Here is a 19,661-nt window from a genome sequence, read left to right as displayed (position 1 = left end):
GATTGCACATGGGTCTTTTGTTGGGTTGCACATGAGACAGTTGTGTACTTGGTGACCCTGTGTGCTTAGGTACTCAGTGTGTACATCTGGATGGCATATTGGTTGCACATGTTTGTTTTCAGGCCCATGTTGTGTGTGTATATATAGTTGTGAGAGTGGAATGTGAATATTCAGGGTGAGTAAGGTTTCATCTGTAAAAATTTAGGTAGTAAGAGGTGGTCTGTTTGTGTATTTATTCAGGGTGAGGGTGTGTGTTCAGGAGATATATATATCTATGTACAAACACAAATGTGTATGTGGTGTCCTTTTGGTTACATATCTGTGGTGGGAGTTGAGAGTTCTCCTTGGGGTGTAAGTGGATTCTGTGCACATATTCACAGGAAAAGTTATGGGATGTGCTGGAACTGGTTCATACTGTCTTGGGAGAGTCAATGGTGCATATCTCTTCCCAGCTGTGTGTTTAGTGATGTCAGATGGGTAGCTTGAAATTGGTCCTGCTGGGAATATTTATACCATGTAGATACCATAAGGGAAGTCTTTCCCGCCTTTCTCGGAGAGCTTTTTATCAAGCACTTAGCAGCGTACCACTGATGTGCGTGTTTGGATTGTGTATGTATGAAGCAAGAATATTTGGGCATCGGTGGGTACGTATGGGACCCTCATGTGAATTGTGAGTGGGGCATCTGGGGCTATGGGCCCTTGTATATGTGCATTGACCCTGGTAATTGTGAATCATTGCATTGCTCCTATCAGGTTGGTCTGTTCTTTAGGGCCAGAGAATCCCCACAAATGTTGTTGATTCCCAGTAGAAATCATGCAGATGGATACAGGGGTGTCTGTACCTTAGGCAGGTGGACACTCCTTCAGCATTTGTGTGGTCCTAGCATCTGGGTCCCTAGAAGGGGGCGCCTGGCGGACAGATGGCCATGCAGAGCAGAACCTTCACAGGTGTGTTGTTGGCATGACAGGCAGCAATCAGAAAGTCATGGGGCTTCCTGGATAGGAGGTCAGATGACCAAGGGCTCTCCCAGGAAAACCCCCTGAGAATCAGTTGGACAGCTACAGGCGTTCCTGGCTCTTCTGTGGCACAGCGGACGTGCAAGGACACCCTCCACATGGGGTCCAGAGCCATGTGTCCCTGAGCCCAACTGCCCCAGGGTGGTGGGAACTGTTGCATATCAGGCTGGTCAACTGTATCACTAGGTCTCAACCAACCTGTCTCATGGAAACCTAAGTCCTCACGGATAGGCAGGACCTCTAGGGATCACTGAGCTGACAAGGACAGAGGTAGGGAGGCTTTGTCACTGAGGGAGAGTTGGGGACTGAGACCTGGAGAGCCTGGGGAGTCCCACTCTGAGGAGATGTGGCTCTGATGTTCCCAAACCCTTTAGACATGTTCTCTGTTCTTTTCTGAAGGCTCAAGATGCTTCTAGCAGTGGGAAGCTTATCTCAGTTTCATGTTTCTCTGATAGCATGAACTGACCCTTTTATTCACTCTTCCACATCGAGCTGCAAACCCATCAGAGGGAACCATGTGATCGTTGTAGCCACCAGCTGACCCCACAGCCACCTTGTGCCTGCCTTGGACCCACCCAAGCATTTCTGAGCCTTCTTTATGGTGAGTCCTGTGGCCTTTTCTCCCTCATTGTGACTCCTCCTGCCAATAAAACATGCTGTGAATGTTAACAAAAGGAAAGCTGCACTAGAATTGGAGTCTGGAAGGCCCGTAGAGGGAGCTCTCATGCCGTGCCACTCATCATCAATTACCCCAACAGGAAGAGGTCATTTACTGACCCCAAAGAGGAAGTGCAACCACTTTACTACCCCAGCTGGAGGAGGGAAGACTTCCTTCCTGGCCAGCAACAAGAAATAGAAAATAGAAATAGCTAATAGAAAATTCCGCAGTTTAGCCAATGAGACGCCGTTGTCACCTGAAGTTTTACTTTCCTCCAGTGAACTTTCATTTTTTCCCTTGATGATGACTTTCTTTCCTTGTCCCACCGTCCTTACTATACAAGTCTTCTGGGACTTCCCTGGTGGTCCAGCAGCCAAGACTCCGCGCTTCCAATGCACGGGGCATGGGTTCGATCCCTGGTCAGGGAACTAAGATTTCCACATGCCATGTGGCATGGCCAAAAAAAAAGAAAGCCTTCCATGTTGTGTAACCCGTTGGAGTATCTCCCTTTCTATCAGATGAGATGCTGCCTGATTCATGAATCGTTTAATAAGGCCAATTTATTCAAAATTCAAAGTAAATCTTCCAATTTACTCCGTTAAATTTTGTTTTTTAATACATTGGGGGCATGCAGAGGTGGCCACTAACAGTTTAATATGTATCCGTCCAGAAATGTTCTGTATAAAAATATGTATGTGCACTTTTCTAAAATCCACTCTTATGATTGCTACTGCTAACAAGATGATTTTATGATTAAATGCTTATCTTTTTAAAAAGAAAAAGGTAAATATATTGGTGGCAGTGATGGGATCTGAAGCAAATTTGTGATAACATTTGGGACAAGGAGGAACAGGTGTGGTGCCCACAACTCCTTTGAGTTCACTGTCTTTCTTGCCATTCCTGAAGGTTGTTGGTAAGCTCCTCTTGGTTTGAGCTCCATTCTCTTTGCGTTTGTGCTCCCAATCTAACTGGCTTTCCTTTACAGGGCAGGTCAGTTTGGCTGGTAGAGGATTCTCCTTGAGGCCAAACCCCTAGCCTTTCAGATGGAAATTCCCAGGACACAGTAACATCTCTTGGTTATTGCCAGTATATTTTTTGAGTGGTAAACCATAGCCCCTAATTTTGTTCCTTGGATTCCACACTGGGCACTGCTGACAGTGTAGTCTGCACTTGCCCATCTGTTTGGAATCAGCCCCCAGTTTCCATGCTTGGAGCTGTTGGTGGTGGCTATAGTTCTCCATTTTGTTTGGAATCAGTTTGCAGTTCCCCTTCCTTGGGATTTGCCGTTTGGATCTTTTTCCTCAGTCCAAGGATCCCTGGGAATCGGTGGTGGTGCATAACAGGTCTTCTTTTGTCCAGGACATAGTAACATCTCTTTGTTACTGCTGATATATTAAGGCGCAGGTTTTTTGTGTGTTGTTTTGGGTTGACAAAGGCTAGCTAAGGAAATGAGATCCTTTATCGCCCAAGAGTTGAGAATGCCAGCTTCTGGCACACCTGCTTATTTTATATTTAAGAACTATGGTCCTGGAGGTTGTAGATATTTAGAAAGATGGAAAAATTATACTAATATTGATCTAGAATTACAGTGGTCATTGTGGGGCATGTTCCAGTGAGACAAGATTGTACATTTGAGGAAAACACTAGAGAGCAAGGGTTCACAGATTGCACAGGGAGAATGAGATGCCTGCTTTACTTGGTATGTAAAAGTTTACAGACGGTTTCAAGATTCCAAAAGAGCTTCGTTTAGAGACTTAGAACAAAAAGCTAATGAAAAATTAAAGAGACAAAAGGTACCTGAGACAAAAGACCGCAGGACGGATGTGACTGCAGACGTACCTCCTACTGTCCCCCCCTTTCCGTTGTCACCCGAGGACTCTTGTTTTACTCATTTCCTGTCTGAAATACTTCTCTATTCCAAAAAGAATATTTAACAATTGCCATTTAAAGTAAAACTACCTGAGGTTGCAGGTGAGCCCCCTCAGGTGTCCTTTACCCCTTGGTCAAAGACTGAACTGAGAGCTGTAGTCAAAGAATTCTCTAAACCTTGGAGGAACCCCCAACATTTTTTAAAGAACTTAGAGTCACTGTCAGGGCGTATGTCCCCAAACTGCTAGATCTTTATCCACTTGTACACATGTTGGTAGGACTGGGGGAAGCCCCAGAATGGATGTGGGAAGCAAAATGACATAATCCCTAGGATGGTATTCAAGATCCTCAACCTAAAAAGGCTTGCAGAATAACAACTAGCCTTTTATAAGCTATTCCTAAAATCTTCCCTGCTCACACTTGGTCTATTATTAATTGGCCTAATGATTGCTCTATTATTCACTCATACAAACAAAAGAGGGGTGAATCTGTGGAAGACTTTACAGCCAGTTTGGAGGCTCTCTTTTTACAGCAGTTGGTGTTCCAAGGAATAAAAAGGCCACTCAGCCTGCTTTAACTGCCCTCTTTGTAAATGGATTATCTTCTGAGATCAGTGGATTGATAAAAGGGCAGAAAAGAGGGTGGGAGGCTATAGGCCTGACTGAACTCGTGACTATAGCTGAGCATTTTGAAAGGACCTTGGAGCAAGACCACAAACAGAAATCCACCAAGCTCATAGCCTTACAGTTACAACAGCTCTAAGGCAAGGGACACAAAATGACACCTGGGCCTCCCCCATTACAACCTCCTAGGGGTCCATGATCAATTTGATGACCCAAAGTTGATGTTTCATTTGTAATCAGTGAGGACACTGGAAAAAGAGGTGTCCTCAAAGGTCCTATGCAAACTCTTCACAAATGCTCTGATATCTGTCTCAAAGGGAGGGCCCCCCATGACCCTCTCCCCTAGTTGGCAGAACTCCAGAGGTTCTCTGGTAAACTATTAGCAGCAATGACCTTAAACAGCCCAGAGGAAAATATAATGAAAAATGGCCAAATTTTAGTTGATACTGGAGCTATGCTTTCTACTTGAAACCCCACTCTCATATTTTACTTTGAAATCTACATTAAACTCTAACCCTAACTGTAAACATAATTACCTAACCCTTTAACACCCTACCCCTAGCCCTAACCAGAGCTGTGCTTTCTACTCTAAATCCCACCCTCAAAGAACAACAGGTGCCTCTGAGTAAAGAGGATGTTTCCATAGTGGGAGTACCTAATACAGTTCAGAGAGAATTTTTATCTCAACCAAGATTCCTTTCTGCTATGCAGTATAGCCCCAGTTAATCTATTCAGTAGAGATCTCTTTTCTAACTTCAAAGGGCCAGTACATTTTGCCTCCAGTGGAGATCTCACCTTAAAATTTCCTGATCAACGTGAACCTGATCAGTTATGTTCCTTACAATCTGTCCTGGACCTAAAAGCGGAAGTTCAACAAAAGTTCCCTAATTGGATGGAGATGCCTGCAAATTTGGGGGCTACTTCTGACAGTGTTAACATGAGAAGAATAAAAAAATGCAAACCTATAAAGATTCAGATAGATGTAGCTAAACCTCTCCCTAGGTTTCCTCAAGAGCTATTAAAGCCTGCGGTCATACAAGGTCCCATAGCTATTGTAGAAGACCTAATTGCCCAGGAGGTAATCATTCGTGTACTTGTCCCTGCAGCATGCCAGTCTTGCCTGGTTGGAAACCTGGCAGGATGGCGATTTGTCCAGGACTTGGGAGCTGTTAATAAAAATAGTTTTTCCCTGTTTTCCTGTTGTTCCAAACCTAGCCACCCTTGTGTCACAAGCTTGAACTGACTTGAAATGGTTTACAGTTGGAGACCTTTGTTCACCTTTCTTCAGCATCCCGGAGACCCAACAGCCAGTATCTACATGGCTTTACTTGGAACAATCAACAATATACCTGCACTTTTATGCCTCAAGGGTTCACTGGGACTCCTTCTTTTTTCCTCCCAAGTACTTCACCAAGATTTAAGTACCCTCTAGTTCCCTGAGAAATCAGCCTTTTTACCATATGGAGATAACCTCCTGCGGTACTCAGCTACTGTAAAGATTCCATAAGGCATTCATAAAAGATTCCATTTATTTGCTGCAACAGTTAGCTGAGAAAGAACAAAGGAAAAATTACAATTATCCGTAGACGCTGTTCATTACCTAGGACGTAATCTAAGCACTGAAGAAGGAATTCAGCTATCTCCAGAGAGAATTAGGCTGATACAGGAACTTCCTAGACTCACAACTAAGTGCTAGCATTGTGGATTTCTAGGTTTAGCTGGTTATTGCAAGCTCTAGGTTCCAAATTTTTCTGTTACCTCTTCCACTCTGTGAACTTATTAAAGATTTAGTTCCTGAATCCTTTGCTTGGGAAGATAAACACAAGCAGGTTTTTATAAGGCTAAAACAAGCACTGCAAGAGCTGCCTGCCTTAGGGTTACCCAAATGATCAGGTTCAGGTTGATCCGTAAACTTTTTTTTTTTTTTTTTTTTTTTTTGCGGTACGCGGGCCTCTCACTGTTGTGGCCTCTCCCGTTGCGGAGCACAGGCTCCGGACACGCAGGCTCAGCGGCCACGGCTCACGGGCCCAGCCGCTCTGTGGCATGTGGGATCTTCCCGGATCGGGGCATGAACCCGTGTCCCCTGCATCGGCAGGCAGACTCTCAACCACTGCGCCACATGGGAAGCCCCAGGTCTGTGTCTTTATTCCTGTCTTACCTCTAGGTTCTTCATCACATTTTTTTTCTTAAATTCTATATATATGTGTTAGCATACGGTATTTGTCTTTCTCTTTCTGACTTACTTCACTCTGTATGACAGACTCTAGGTCCATCCACCTCACTACAAATAACTCAATTTCATTTCTTTTTATGGCTGAGTAATATTCCATTGTATATATATGCCACATCTTCTTTTTCCATTCATCTGATGATAGACACTTAGCTTGTTTCCATCTCCGGGCTATTGTAAATAGAGCTGCAATGAACATTTTGGTACATCACTCTTTTTGAATTATGGTTTTCTAAGGGTATATACCCAGTAATGGGATTGCTGGGTCATATGGTAGTTCTATTTGTAGTTTTTTAAGGAAACTCCATATTGTTCTCCATAGTGGCTGTACCAATTCACATTCCCACCAGCAGTGCAAGAGTGTTCCCTTTTCTCCACACCCTCTCCAGCATTTATTGTTTCTAGATTTCTTACTGATGGCCATTCTGACTGGTGTGAGATGATATCTCATTGTAGTTTTGAGTTGCATTTCTCTAATGATTAATGATGTTGAGCATTCTTTCATGTGTTTGTTGGCAGTCTGTATATCTTCTGTGGAGAAATGTCTATTTAGGTCTTCTGCCCATTTTTGGATTGGGTTGTTTGTTTTTTTGTTATTGAGCTGCATGAGCTGCTTATAAATTTTGGAGATTAATACTTTGTCCGTTGCTTCATTTGCAAATATTTTCTCCCATTCTGTGGGTTGTCTTTTGGTCTTGTTTATGGTTTCCTTTGCTGTGCAAAAGCTTTGAAGTTTCATTAGGTCCCATTTGTTTATTTTTGTTTTGATTTCCATTTCTCTAGGAGGTGGGTCAAAAAGGATCTTGCTGTGATTTATGTCATGGAGTGTTCTGCCTATGTTTTCCTCTAAGAGTTTGATAGTTTCTGGCCTTACATTTAGATCTTTAATCCATTTTGAGCTTACTATTATGTATGGTGTTAGGGAGGGATCGAATCTCATACTTTTACATGTCCCTGTCCAGTTTTCCCAGCACCACTTATTGAAGAGGCTGTCCTTTCTCCACTGTACATTCCTGCCTCCTTTATCAAAGATAAGGTGACCATATGTGTGTGGGTTTATCTCTGGGCTTTCTATCCTGTTCCATTGATCTATCTTTCTGTTTTTCTGCCAGTACCATACTCTCTTGATTACTGTAGCTTTGTAGTATAGTCTGAAGTCAGGGAGCCTGATTCCTCCAGCTCCGTTTTACGTTCTCAAGATCGCCTTGGCTATTCGGGGTCTTTTGTGTTTCCATACAAATTGTGATATTTGTTGCTCTAGTTCTGTGAAAAATGCCAGTGGTAGTTTGATAGGGATTGCATTGAATCTGTAGATTGCTTTGGGTAGTAGAGTCATTTTCACAATGTTGATTCTTGCCATCCAAGAACATGGTATATCTCTCCATCTATTTGTATCATCTTTAATTTCTTTCATCAGTGTCTTATAATTTTCTGCATACAGGTCTTTTGTCTCCTTAGGTAGGTTTATTCCTAGAAATTTTATTCTTTTTGTTGCAGTGGTAAATGGGAGTGTTTTCTTGATTTCACTTTCAGATTTTTCATCATTAGTGTATAGGAATGCCAGAGATTTCTGTGCATTAATTTTGTATCCTGCTACTTTACCAAATTCATTGATTAGCTCTAGTAGTTTTCTGGTAGCATCTTTAGGATTCTCTATGTATAGTATCATGTCATCTGCAAACAGTAACAGCTTTACTTCTTCTTTTCCGATTTGGATTCCTTTTATTTCCTTTTCTTCTCTGATTACTGTGACTAAAACTTTCAAAACTATGTTGAATTAGATTGGTGAGAGTGGGCAACCTTGTTTTGTTCCTGATCTTATTGGAAATGCTTTCAGTTTTTCACCATTGAGGACGATGTTGGCTGTGGGTTTGTCATATATGGCCTTTATTATGTTAAGGAAAGTTCCCTCTATGCCTACTTTCTGCAGGGTTTTTATCATAAATGGTTGTTGAATTTTGTTAAAAGCTTTCTCTGCATCTATTGAGATGATCATATGGTTTTTCTCCTTCCATTTGTTAATATGGTATATCACGTTGATTGATTTGCGTATATTGAAGAATGCTTGCATTCCTGGAATAAACCCCACTTGATCATGGTGTATGATACTTTTAATGTGCTGTTGGATTCTGTTTGCTAGTATTTTGTTGAGGATTTTTGCATCTATGTTCATCAGTGTTATTGGCCTGTAGTTTTCTTTCTTTGTGACATCCTTGTCTGGTTTTGGTGTCAGGGTGATGGTGGCCTTGTAGAATGAGTTTGGGAGTGTTCCTCCTTCTGCTATATTTTGGAAGAGTTTGAGAAGGATAGGTGTTAGCTCTTCTCTAAATGTTTGATAGAATTCACCTGTGAAGCCATCTGGTCCTGGGTTTTTGTTTGTTGGAAGATTTTTAATCACAGTTTCAATTTCAGTGCTTGTGATTGGTCTGTTCATATTTTCTATTTCTTCCTGATTCAGTCTTGGCAGGTTGTGCATTTCTAAGAATTTGTCCATTTCTTCCAGGTTGTCCATTTTATTGGCATAGAGTTGCTTGTAGTAATCTCTCCTGATCTTTTGTATTTCTGCAGTGTCAGTGGTTACTTTTCCTTTTTCATTTCTAATTCTATTGATTTGAGTCTTCTCCCTTTTTTCTTGATGAGTCTGGCTAATGGTTTATCAATTTTGTTTATCTTCTCAAAGAACCAGCTTTTAGTTTTATTGATCTTTGCTATCGTTTCCTTCATTTCTTTTTCATTTATTTCTGATCTGATTTTTATGATTTCTTTCCTTCTGCTAACTTTGGGTTTTTTTTGTTCTTGTTCTTCTTCTTTCTCTAATTGCTTTAGGTGCAAGTTTAGGTTGTTTATTCGACATGTTTCCTGTTTCTTAAGGTAGGATTGTATTGCTATAAACTTCCCTCTTAGAACTGCTTTTGCTGCCTCTCCTAGGTTTTGGGTTGTGGTGTCTCCATTGTCATTTGTTTCTAGGTATTTTTTGATTTCCTCTTTGATTTCTTCAATGATCACTTCATTATTAAGTAGTGTATTGTTTAGCCTCCATGTGTTTGTATTTTTTACAGATCTTTTCCTGTAATTGATATCTAGTCTCATAGCGTTGTGGTCAGAAAAGATACTTGATACAATTTCAATTTTCTTAAATTTACCAAGGCTTGATTTGTGACCCAAGATATGATCTATCCTGCAGAATGTTCCATGAGCACTTGAGAAAAATGTGTATTCTGTTGTTTTTGGATGGAATGTCCTATAAATATCAATTAAGTCCATCTTGTTTAATGTATCATTTAAAGCTTGTGTTTCCTTATTTATTTTCATTTTGGATGATCTGTCCATTAGTGAAAGTGGGGTGTTAAAGTTCCCTACTATGAATGTGCTACTGTCGATTTCCCCTTTTATGGCTGTTAGTGTTTGCCTTATGTATTGAGGTGCTCCTATGTTGGGTGCCTAAATATTTACAATTGTTATATCTCCTTCTTGGATCGATCCCTTGATCATTAGGTAGTGTCCTTCTTTGTGTCTTCTAATAGTCTTTATTTTAAAGTCTATTTTGACTGATATGAGAACTGCTACTCCAGCTTTCTTTTGATTTCGATTTGCATGGAATATCTTTTTCCATCCCCTTACTTTCAGTCTGTATGTGTCTCTAGGTCTGAAGTGGGTCTCTTGTAGACATCATATATATGGGTCTTGTTTTTGTATCCATTCAGCCAATCTGTGTCTTTTGGTGGGAGCATTTAGTCCATTTACATTTAAGGTAATTATCGATATGTGTGTTCCTATTCCCATTTTCTTAATTGTTTTGGGTTCGTTATTGTAGTTCTTTTCCTTCTCTTGTGTTTCTTGCCTAGAGAAATTCCTTTAGCATTTGTTGTAAAGCTGGTTTGGTGGTGCTGAACCCTCTCAGCTTTTGCTTGTCTGTAAAGGTTTTAATTTCTCCATCAAATCTGAATGAGCTCCTTGCTGGGTAGAGTAATCTTGGTTGTAGGTTTTTCTCCTTCATCATTTTAAATATGTCCTGCCAGTCCCCTCTTGCTTGCAGAGTTTCTGCTGAGAGATCAGCTGTTAACGTTATGGGGATTCCCTTGTGTGTTATTTGTTGTTTTTCCCTTGCTGCTTTTAATAGGTTTTCTTTGTATTTAATTTTTGACAGTTTGATTAATATGTGTCTTGACGTGTTTCTCCTTGGATTTTTCCTGTATGGGACGCTCTGTGCGTCCTGGACTTGATTAACTATTTCCTTTCCCATATTAGGGAAGTTTTCAACTATAATCTCTTCAAATATTTTCTCAGTCCCTTTCTTTTTCTCTTCTTCTTCTGGAACCCCTATAATTCGAATGTTGGTGCGTTTAGTGTTGTCCCAGGGGTCTCTGAGACTGTCCTCAGTTCTTTTCATTCTTTTTTCTTTCTTCTGCTCTGCAGTAGTTATTTCCACTATTTTATCTTCCAGGTCACTTATCCGTTCTTCTGCCTCAGTTATTCTGCTATTGATCCAATCTAGAGTATTTTTCATTTCACTTATTGTGTTGTTCAAAAAGAGGAAAAGAGGAGAAAATCATAAATCTTGCTCTCAAAGTCCACCTCCTCAAGTTGGGATGATTCCTTGTCTATTCATGTATTCCACAGATGCAGGATACAAGTTGATTGTGGAGCTTTAATCCGCTGCTTCTGAGGCTGCTGGGAGGGATTTTCCTTTCTCTTCTTTCTTCGCACAGCTCCCGGGGCTCAGCTTTGGATTTGGCCCCGCCTCTGCATGTAGGTCGCCGGAGGGCATCTGTTCTTCGCTCAGACAGGATGGGGTTAAAGGAACAGCTGCTTCGGGGACTCTGACTCACTCAGGCCTGGGGGAGGGAGGGGTACGGAGTGCGGGGCGAGGCTGCGGCGGCAGAGGCCGGCGTGATGTTGCACCAGCCCGAGGTGTGCCGTGCACTCTCCCGGGGAAGCTGTCCCTGGATCCCGGGACCCCGGCAGTGGCGGGCTGCACAGCCTCCCCGGAAAGGGAGTGTGGACAGTGACCTGCGCTCGCACACAGGCCTCTTGGCGGTGGCAGCAGCAGCCCCAGCATCCCACGCCCGCCTCTGGGGTCCGCGCTTTTAGCCGCGGCTCGCGCCCGTCTCTGGAGCTCCTTTAAGCAGCGCTCTTAATCCCCTCTCCTCGTGCACCAGGAAACAAAGAGGGAAGAAAAAGTCTCTTGCCTCTTCGGCAGGTCCAGACTTTTTCCCGGACTCCCTCCCGGCCAGCCGTGGTGCACTTACCCCTTCAGGCTGTGTTCAGGCTGCCAACCCCAGTCCTCTCCCTGTGCTCCCGACAGAAACCTGAAACCCGAGCCTCAGCTCACAGCCCCGCCCGCGCCGGTGGCCGAGCAGACAAGACTCCGGCTGCTGAGTGCCGATCGGCACCCATCCTCTGTGCGGGAATCTCTCCGCTTTGCCCTCCGCACCCCTGTTGCTGTGCTCTCCTCCGCTACTCCCAAGCTTTCCCCCTCTGCCACCTGCAGTCTCTGCCCTTGAAGGGGCTTCCTAGTGTGTGGAAACCTTTCCTGCCTCACAGCTCCCTCCCACTGGTGCAGGTCCCGTCTCTATCCTTTTGTCTCTGTTTATTCTTTTTTCTTTTGCCCTACCCAGAGTGCATGGGGAGTTTCTTGCCTTTTGGGGGGTCTGAGGTCTTCTGCCAGCGTTCAGAATGTGGTCTGTAGGAGCTGTTCCACGTGTAGATGTATTTCTGGTGTATCTGTGGGGAGGAAGGTGATCTCCGTGTCTTACTCTTCCACCATCTTCCCCCAGGCCCCTAAGGAGTTTTATTAGCAACTAATCAAGATGTTTTTTCACAAGGCTCCCGATTAGCTGTTGGTATACTAAGAGTGAATCAGAGTTAGCGTAGTTTCTGATTTCTTTACATTGTCTATGTGGATGATCATATTTTTACTGCTGGGGGTGGCGGTGGTGGGGAGTGAGGGAATGTTGCTTTCCTGCTCCTGATGTTTCAGTCCTGTCAAGAGAGCTCGTAGGGTCCTATCAGCGCTGCTTCTTTACTGACTCTGCCCCAGGGTGATCAAGTGACTTATATAGAAAGCTTGAAAAGAATTAAGTGAGCATGCTTGTCTTGACTAATTCTGTTCTCTCCCTTGAGAGTGTGAGTGTCTTCTGTTTCTCTCATTCTGTGTATTACTAGTTAGTAAATCTGCCCAGTTCTGCGGTTCAGTTATGTGATCATTTCATTCAAACTGGATTCTCAAGCCAGGGTTATCAAGAGTAACAGGAATATTCGGCCCTCCATCTTTTCTCTTTTATCTTATTTCCTAATTTATTCCAAACCAAATGGAATTAAGGCATTGTACTTGCTGAAAGGTAATTAGAAGTTCCTGACACTTGGTGCATTACCTGGGAACACTGAGAAATAAAAAGAAAGGAGCAGACATTTTGGAGAGGAAAATGTCCATGTGGAAAATCTTTTGTTACTGCCAAGGAAGGTAGTCTACTGCCTTGGTCTTTAATGTATGGTGGGATGTTGAAACCTTTGACTGTTTGAAAATATTTAGGTTTGTGTAGTAAACTGCTGAAGCTTAGAAAACGTTTAATGCATGCTGTATAAATGTGCCGTGCTTGCTGGGAGACTAATAAACTTGGAGGCTGAACACAATAGAAATTTACGATCTCACAGTTGTAGAGGCCAGAAGTGTGCTGTCAAGGTGTCATCAAGGCTGCTCTCCCTACTGATGCTCTAGGGAAGATTCTATCCCTTGCCTCTTTCAGCTTCTGGTGGTTGCCAGCTTCCTTGGCTTGAGGCCACGTCACTCAGTTTTGGTCTGTGTCTTCACATCACCCCCTTTCTGTGTCTGTATCTTCTCTTTTGTGTGTCTCAAATATCCCTCTGCCCTTCTTGTATATTAAGGACAATTGTCATTCTATTTAGGACCCATCCAGCTAATATAGGATGGAAATCCCATCTCAAGATCCTTAATGACGTTTGCAAAACCCTTTTTTTTTTCAAATGAGGTAACAGTCAAGGCTTAGGACATGGATATATCCTTTGGGGGGCCACCATCCAACCCACTACACCAGCCATAAGATACTTTGATTTTGGCTGATGGCTGCAGCTTATGGTGTGGGAGAGTGGCTGTTTCTTTCAAGCCACTTAAGTAAAGGTCTGATGTAAAGAAAAGGGGCATTAGGGAGTTGCAGGTGACTGAGCAATACCTGGAGCGGAATGAATAAGGCACCTGGAGGGTCTTTAGTATACAGAGACCTTTACCTGGCACTTGACTTGAGAGTGTGCAGGAGTTTACAGGGCAGGAAAGTCTCAGGCAGCCGTCCACCTTGCCTTACTCTTCAGGTACAGTTTTTCCCAAGCAGGCTTGACTGAGACAAAGACTCAATTATAAGGAAAACATGTTTTATAGAACTTGTCGGCACTGACACATATGGTCTACCGTAGGCTCAAGTGACGCCCTTCACATGTGGACCCAAGCTGACACTGGATTTGTCAATTATATTGGAGAAAGAAATGTTGTCCTAAAGGCAGCCGCCTTTGGTCTATGTAGTTCCATAGCAGGAGGCAGTGAAAATGGCCATGGCGGCATAGGACTGTCAAATCTACGCCTCAGACCTGGAGGTGTAATGTCACTCGACAGAACCCATAAACAGTTCAGTACTGCAGTGTAAACAACAAGGTCATCAAAGAGGAAGGATAACGCAAGAGTCCATGTGTGACAGATGCTCAGGGCTGTGCACTGCACATGGCAAATTCATAGTGACAAATCAATGTCAAGCTAAAAGTTTCCTCCTGGTTCGAAGTTCGCAGGTCAGAAATTTCAGTTAAATGGCATAGACTAATGGACATTCTAGTGAGGCTAAAACCAAAGAGACTTTCTCTTTCTCTCAAATGCCATTGAGTTTCCGCTGTGTTCTTTAATCAAAGTCTTGACTGGATTCCGGGAACAAAAATGTGCCTAGTTTCACTCTTCTAAGAGTGGGGGATTGGCTTGCTTTTGAGATTGTTTTTAAATTTTGGGGATAGTGCTGTAAAATCAAATTGTATCTTAGTAACTCTTTAGACTCTTTAAAAGCATGGTTCATGAGAGGGTTGATAAACTGATAAAACAGCCAAGGCCCTGAGAGACCCACACCCGTGTCAGTGACAGAAGTCCAAACTACAGATACTGAAGGAGCCCTCAGTCCCATTCAGGCAATGAAAGCCCTGTCACTGAGAATGAACCAAATGTACATTTGGGAGGATTGTTTATGGACATTTAGGACTTTGGATTTTTAACCCACAGTAACAAGGAAACTTGATTTCAAAATTGGGATTTAATACTTTGGAACCTTAATTCATAAGAGCGTGTCATGTGTGCCCTTTTAATTTGTCTGTGAAGAATTTGATACTGGCAAAGGTGTACTTACAAATTTGCAACATTTCTATGATTTCTGAATTGTATTACTGGATGCTTTTCTGTATTTAATCTTAGTTTGTCATTTGACCTCATCAAATGTCTATGGTTAGCTATGTTGTGGATGGCTGGTAGAACAAAAAGTTGTTTCTGATCATTGTATATGAGTAGCCTTGGAGTTCATTTGAATTAATGCAATTTCTCACCCATATCAGAGACTTCTGGGATGAAACTCTAAGGCATCCACCAGCAGTTCCTGGAGGCCACTCAAACGAGTAGCCCCATAAAAGTGTGAGCAGGGCTGTCCTGATAAAGGTCTATTCTTTCCTGAAGGGAGAGCCATATTCCATTAATTATAGGCTTAAAAGCATCGTTGAGTGGGTTAAGAGATTGAAAACACCAGGGGAGCATTAGTGACAGTTTCCCTTCTCATTCTTACGGGTACCAGCATGTGAAGGGAATTTGATTAGTGTAACTTTTAACCTCCCTGCTCTTATGTTCACTGACACTGGCTAGGTGAGGTGACCTACCTGACGGGCAAAGTTGGGAAGAATAACTGGCCATGCTTTGCTAAGCTCTTCTTTCCTTCATCTTGGGAGTGAGTCTGGTGATAGAGAGACAGAAGTTCTCTGCTCCACTGTGGACATGCCCCTCTCACCTGGCTTTGCCTGGAACCAACTTGCTGCAACAAAGTGGGTAAGTCTGGATAACTCTAGAATTCAGTTGACAGACTCACTTGGCTATGTCATGAAGCCCCATTTTCCAACATGGGCTCTAACAGTAACAAGTGACATAATGTGTGGGCTCCAGTGCAAAATGAAAATATAGTGCCTCTTGTTCAAACTGCAAAGAAAAAGTCTTGTTGAAAGTATTTGCACTGGGGTGCATAGTGTCCTCCCCAAATTCATGTTCACCTGGAACCTGTGAATGTGCCCAAGTAAATTCTTTTTTCAGATAGAATTGAGATAAGATGACATCATACTAGATTAGGATGAGTCCTAAATGGGTTCTGTGGGTTGTTCTCTCTTCTCTTTTTCATACATGTCATCTTTTTCAGCAGACTGTTTGGCTAATATTGGGAAGTAACACGAGTAAGAAAGGATATGATAAGATTCCTTGGACATTCTTGTTTCTTAAAAAACAACACTTTCTTTCTGTGTTAGAAGTAAGTTCAGATTCAAATGGAAAGCATGGCCTCCACATCTGTTAACACCTTCACTTAGTCTTGGATGTGACCAGTAGCACAGAATTCTGGTGGAACACAGCAAGACTCCAAATGGGTACCAAATAAGCATGTCATGGAAAGCACACCATAAGCAGGGTGAAAACTAGATGTGAATGGGGCAGCAGGAATGGTGGCAGACACACATATTGCACACGTCTCCTCTGCTCATGCGTATATTTTATTGTCCCATAAACTTTACTTACAGAACGTAAGTTCAAAGATAAAATCATTAAGAATATTAAGACAGCAATATCAGAGCATGAAACCAAGCAAGTGTGGGGCCCTTCTGAGCATGGTTCATCTGGGACTTGATAAACTGGTAAAAACAGCCAAGGCTGTGAGATACCCACACCATGTCAGTGACAGGAGCCCAAGCTACAGATATTGAAGGGGCCCTCAATACCACTCAGGCACTGAAAGCCCTGTCACTGAGAATGAACCAAAATATAAATTTAGGAGGATAATTTATGGACACTTAGGACTGGATTTTTAACCCACAATAACAAGAAAACTTCATTTCAAAAGAAAGTGTGAGGTCTTCAAGTTTGCTTTCGTTATTGAGGGTCCTTTGTGGTTACATATCAATTTTGGAGTGGTTTCTTCTATTTCTGCAAAAACAGGGGATTTTGATAGGCATTGCATTAAATCTGTAGATAGCTTTGTGTAACATGGACATTTTAACAATAGTTCATGAACATGGGATGTCTTTCCATTTATTTATGTCTTCCTTAATTTCTCTCAATACTGCTGTAGTTTTCAGTGTACAAGTGTTTCATGTCTTTGGTTAAGCTTATTGCTAAGTATTTTATCCTTTTAGATGGTATTGTAAATGGAATTGTTCTCCTAATTTCTTTTTCAGATTGTTCATTGTTAATGTACAGAAATGCAAGTGATGTGTGTATGTTGATTTCATATTCTGCAAACAAACTTTGCTAAGTTTATTCTAATACATTTTTTGTTCTAATAATTTTTTTGTGAAATATTTAGCACTTTCTACATCTTTTTCAATAGTTTCCCTTTCAGCCTAAATGTATCCTTAAATCTAGGGGACATTTTGACCTCCATCTTAGGCTTTCATCTTATTTCTCAACTTATTCAGTCTTAGTTATTGAGTGTTCTCCTTATTGTTTGCCACTTTGGAGAATCCAACAAAATGTTCTACTCAAGGTGAGACGTCTTTTCTCTTCCGCCTCTGAACCTGAATATCACTTATTACTTACTTCATTCTCTTAGCACTTAGCATTCGAAGTTTAATGGGTGATCTTTCTTAAAGGAGGCCAATATGCTCACCGAATTCAAGACCTCTTGTGAGTTGTGTCAAGTGTATAGGAATCATATTAACTTGTTGGCTGTTAGCACCCCTGGAAACATTTCTAAAGTGGCCTTTGACATTGATATTCAGGTATATTGAGCACCACATTAAAGAGTTTAACAGAATAAGAGTAGGCTGGTCTTTCCTAAAGCAGAGTTTATTCAAGGGTGACCTTTTCGTAACCTGCATCAGGCTCATCCGCATTGAGTCATTGAGTGCCCTCAACCCCCCTAAACTGTAAACTTTTTTTTTTCTTTTTCTTTTTTGTGGTACGCGGGCCTCTCACTGTTGTGGCCTCTCCTGTTGCGGAGCACAGGCTCCAGACGCGCAGCAGAGATTCCAGACATGCAGGCTCAGTGGCCATGGCTCGCGGGCCCAGCCGCTCCGCGGCATGTGGGATCCTCCCGGACCAGGGCACAAACCCGTGTCCCCTGCATCAGCAGGCGGACTCTCAACCACTGTGCCACCAGGGAAGCCCCTGTAAACTTCTTATACACAAAAATTATGTTTTATAGCTCTTGTTCCCCTTCCCTATACCTAAACATACCTGGAATAGAAGGTGCCTCTACGAACAGGTGTTGCTTTAGTTTAAACTACATTAAGTACATGTATATGTTCATTTCCCTCTGGGAAAGGAGGCTACTTTCCACAGGATAAAAATATCAAGCCTTTAAACCTCCTTGAACCCATAGATATATAAATAGTTGCATAACTATCCTCCCTCTATACAACTCTAAGATGATCATATCAAAGTATGGTCATTAATTGTTTTTAATTGCAAACAGATAATAAGCAAAGTGTAAGGAATTTCTTCCACCAAAGTAAAGGCCAAAGTTCAAAAAGTCAAATTAATATGGGATTTGTTACTATTCTAAATAGTAAAGAACACTGACAAGAAATAGCACAGTGCTGGTTGCTATTATTATCTTTTTATTTTCCATTACTGTTGTTTATATTATCTTCATGGGATTTCACTGAAATTATCAAGGTTTTTTAATAGTCACTAAAAAACAAAATGCCTTGAAATGCCAATACAAAGAAAAATGAGTCAGAACATGAAAAAGTGTTTTAGACAAGTTGACGACATATATTCTTTGCTCATTTCTCTTTTTGAGACAACTTCCATCTTCTTCACACCCACATGTACAATACACTGAATAAAATACAACCCCATCACTCGATGGTGATAAGAAAAGGAAAGATAAGCCGGTTCCAGAAAATCCCTCTATTCCTAGTATCTTGTTGCATCTGGCAAAAAAGAGCATTTTGAAATATTCTCTAAAGTTTTGTATTTTATTTTATAATAATTTACTTATTTATCTCAATGTAAATATTAAAAACGCATGAGAAATATGTTAACATTCGGCATTTGACTATTCTTATCTACTTCCTTAATGTTTCCTTTGCCTCCTATGATGATCTTTTGGGATAGACAGCACATACCACTCTCATACTCCCCAGACTCTACAGCCCCATACACATGCAAAATAGCTTGTGTGGGGATGTGTTAACATACACTTGGTTGAGGCAGGAAGGCTGTAGAGTACATCGTTTTTACACCTCAACATTTTAAGAGTTTTTGGAAAGTAACCCTAGTTTGAGTGCAAGTTCCATCGATTTATCAAATGCATTTCAGGTATATCTAGGTATGTCCAGTCATATGGTAAGGCTATATTACTGGGAGACTATTTACATGAGCAAGTGAAAAGAAATCAGTGAAAGAATATATTATAACCAAGAGTCAGATATAATAGGTCAATCAAATAGAATGTAGATCCCAGGAACATATCCACACATATAAGGACAATTGATTTTTCAACAGAGGTGCAAAGCCAATTTTGAGGAGAAAGGATAGTCTTCTTGACAAATGGTGCTGGAAGCATGTCGTACATGGATATAGTGCCTAGTTCACCATATGCAAAAGTATGACCTTTGATCCCTACTTCACACCATATAAAGAATTAACTAAATGTAGATCAAAACATAAATCTCTAAAACTTCGACACAATCTTTTTGACCTTGGGTTAAGTAAAGATTTCCTAGAGATGACACCAAAAACAAGATCCATAAAAGAAAAAAAGTAATAAATTGGGTTTCATCTTTGGAAGCCATTATTAATAAAAGAAAAGCCACAGGTTGGAAGAAAATATTTACAAATTATACACCTGAAAAGACTTGTGCCTCTAACATGTAGAGAACTCTCAAAACTCAGTAATTAGAAAAAATTTTTAAATTAACAATATGGGTAAGAATATTTAAAAAGAGATCCTGCCAAGGAGGTGTACGGATGCAAATAAGCACATGACGTTGCTCAATGTAATCCATTATTAGCTCTATGGAAATGAAC

At 41.6% G+C, this 19,661-nt stretch overlaps 1 protein-coding gene across 3 annotated transcripts in view; it reads left to right on the top strand.

The window, feature by feature from the left end:
* The window catches only part of LOC308619852 (uncharacterized protein), an 811,674-nt gene that overhangs the window by 69,838 nt on the left and 722,175 nt on the right, over positions 1–19,661 (top strand). The window contains exon 3 of one of the 3 annotated variants that reach the window (XR_014016247.1): positions 1,473–1,618. The exons of the other annotated variants lie outside the window; for them this stretch is intronic. The gene's annotated coding sequence lies outside the window, so the exon portion shown is untranslated. The remainder of the gene's footprint in view (positions 1–1,472; positions 1,619–19,661) is intronic. 3 annotated transcript variants of the gene reach the window in all.

This window comes from Mesoplodon bidens, assembly GCF_964165515.1.
Source record: "Mesoplodon bidens genome assembly, chromosome: 7".
NCBI classification, from domain to species: Eukaryota; Metazoa; Chordata; class Mammalia; order Artiodactyla; family Ziphiidae; genus Mesoplodon; species Mesoplodon bidens.
Note: the sequence above shows the minus strand (reverse complement) of the source record. Positions and strands in the feature narration are given on the sequence as shown.